Source organism: Triticum aestivum, chromosome 7A (genome assembly GCF_018294505.1).
Source record: "Triticum aestivum cultivar Chinese Spring chromosome 7A, IWGSC CS RefSeq v2.1, whole genome shotgun sequence".
Classification (NCBI taxonomy): domain Eukaryota; kingdom Viridiplantae; phylum Streptophyta; class Magnoliopsida; order Poales; family Poaceae; genus Triticum; species Triticum aestivum.
In genome coordinates, this window is record NC_057812.1 from 674,369,410 (window position 1) to 674,370,440 (window position 1,031).

Consider the following 1,031-nt stretch of genomic DNA (forward strand, 5'->3'; position numbering starts at 1 on the left):
GAGTTATGCATGCGTGTGCAGTTACCACTATATTCTCCTAGAGATTAAGCTTGAGCAGGGACTAGTAACCGTCTTAGACTCAAGACGAAAAGATCCCCAGGACTATGCGGACATGACTCAAATGCTCGAGAAGTAAGTTAAATCGATCATTATCCACCATATCAGCAACTTTGTTCATTTCCTGATATATCAAGTAATTGTTTTCTTTGTTTGGCAGGGTTTGGAAAAAATTCTCCAAAAAAGCTCCAGGACTCCCGAAGAAGCTACAATTTAGACACCCGAAAGTAAGTACTATAGTAGCATGTTCCGCGCATCTCCGATTGATTCAAGCACTAGTTTCATCAATACCATTTGGCATTCTTGTTTATCAGTTTGATTGACCTCTATTTCTTGTAAAGTGGTTGTGGCAGGAACAAGGGAATGATTTCTGTGGATACTACGTTTGCGAGTCCATCCGCCACACGACCTGTGAGCGGGGCTACACTGACGAACAATATGAAGTACATAAATAACAACATTCACAATTTTATTTTATTACCATCATTTGTGTTGAGTTTCATTCATTCATATATATATTTATTGACCCTCTTCTTCAAATTAGATGTTTCGGAAGCGGGATGAACTCCTAGCACCAGCTCGCATGCGAGCAATTCAAGAGGAATTGGCGGCATTCTTTCTTGACCACGTGATCGCTGAAGACGGAAAATACTATGTGGACCATGAGTCCGTATAATTATATTTATAAGAGATAATTATTGTATATATATAGCCGGTAGTGTCGAATAGATATACGAGTACTTGTTGTTCGACCAATCTCTTGGAGAAGGAGAGGTGGTCGATATCACTTCTCTCTGTACGCATATATGTTCATGACGATCTTCTGTTTCCTTCGTTTGCTTACCAGCTAGCTAGCGTGTCTAGTCCTCTCTATACGTATGTATAGTACGTAGCGTCGACCAAGCACGGACATAAAAGAGGACACTTCTCTCTATTAATTATAGCTAGCTAACATAATATATGAAACACCTAAA